Raw genomic sequence first — 1942 nt, 5'->3', positions numbered from 1 at the left:
CACGCACGCACGCACACACACACACACACACGCTCGTACACGCTTGCATACAGAGACAGAGAGAGAGAGAGAGAGAGAGAGAGAGAGAGAGAGAGAGAGAGTGAGAGAAAGAGAGAGTATGACTGAGTGAAAAAAGGCGGGAGAAGCGTGTGAAAGTGTAGATTATACATGTGGACAAAGTATATTGAATAAACAAAAAAGAATATCCCTGGTTAGCCTTGTTTTATGGTGATGTTGTGAATTAGATGGCATCCGTTCTGTAATAATATTCTATAACATCAACAACAAAAAACAAAAAACAGTACGCCATCAGAGAATGGCTAAATGTTCCAATCTGAACTGAAGTGAATTGTATCTTGAGTGGGCCTACATCTTAAGGTACCCTATGCGGATATGAAACAATTTGAACGATATATATATATTTATTTTTTTGGGAGGGGTGGGGATAATTTTGTTAGAAACAAGAACCAAGGGAAAGATCCTGTCGAACGAAACAACCTTTAAAACAAAAACAACTTTAAAGAAACTCATAAAGTTTGGCATTTTCCGATTTCAGAGAAGAGATAAATGAAACACGAGTCTTTTTATACTCACAACCACCGGCGTTGTATGCGTTTCTGTGAGCGCGTGGGAGATAAAAGAGGGGGAGCGAGCGAACGAGCGAGTTAGTGAACGAAAGTGAGAGGGGTAGGTGGAAAGAGGGAGATAAAGAGAAAAAGAGAGAGAGAGAGAGAGAGAGAGAGAGAGGGAGAGAGAGGGAGAGAGAGAGTGCGTGTGTATGTGTGCGCGCGCGTGTGTGTGTGTGTGTGTGTGGGTGGGTGTGTGTGTGTGTGTGTGTGTGTGTGTGTATGTTTATGTTTATCTGTTCACGTGTGACTCGAAGGTGTGAGACCTGGATTGTGAAAGAACGATAACTCTCACCTCCGTGAGAACCAGCCCGCGTGACCCAAAGAGAAAGTCATGAGAACTGGATCTTCACACAGGCCAAGTTTTAGACTTGCCCGTGAGAGGTCCGAACTAGGGTAGCTCTCACAGCGAAGCCTGATACCATCTGAGCCACCTGCTCTTCTGGCAAAAGAGGGAATTAAACGCAGTGAGACGAAACAAGAACAGAAAGTCTAAATAAAGTCCTAAAATATAAGACCAAAAAAAAGAGAGAAAGCAAAGAAAAAGCAACCCTATAAAAGTGTCCATTCGTCTCTACTTAATAAATTAATGTACATTATGTTGCAACAATAATTATAAAAGCCAAGTTGGTGGCCTAGACAAATGTTGGGCTCCTTGCGTATACTCCAAAATATGTGCCACAATCCTTCGCCAGTGGTCGCAACAAACAAAAAATCAATTCCATTTGCATTGACAATGGTTTGGCGTGAACTGAGAAATCATTCAGACGACTGCTTCTCCTATATTGTGCAATCAGTTAGAAAAGGACTTAGGGGAAATGAGAAGAGCAAAATTAACCGTCATGATACCCCACCTCCCCGACTACCAGTACCGAACAACGAAGGATTTTAGTTTTAGTAGAGGTTTTACGGCGCTCGCAACCGCACTTGGTCATATGAGCGCCAAGGGGTGGATGCCAATAGAGAAGTCCTTACAGGGAACCATACTTTCTCTTCTCGCTCCCCTCTCTAGCTTCAACAACACGAAATCTGCTTTGACTATCAAGGGACCCCGGAAATAGCGGGTCACAAGAGTGTGACAAACATACAAAAGAAGTAGAGGAAAAATGACGATAGTAAGGATTAAGAAAGAAAAAGCAGCAGTTCCCTGTTGCAGTTCAGGCACAGTAGTTGTGAGCAAGACATTGATGAATCAGCCCATTTACAATTACAATTCTACTTTGCATAAGAACTCAAGATGTTAATGCCCCCCCCCCCCCCCCCTCTCCTCTTTGGGGATGGCCTAAAGACATTTCTGTCAGTAGCACCGCCCCGGC

This window comes from Aplysia californica, unplaced genomic scaffold (assembly GCF_000002075.1).
Source record: "Aplysia californica isolate F4 #8 unplaced genomic scaffold, AplCal3.0 scaffold00037, whole genome shotgun sequence".
Taxonomy (NCBI): Eukaryota; Metazoa; Mollusca; class Gastropoda; order Aplysiida; family Aplysiidae; genus Aplysia; species Aplysia californica.
This window is presented reverse-complemented; position numbering follows the sequence as displayed.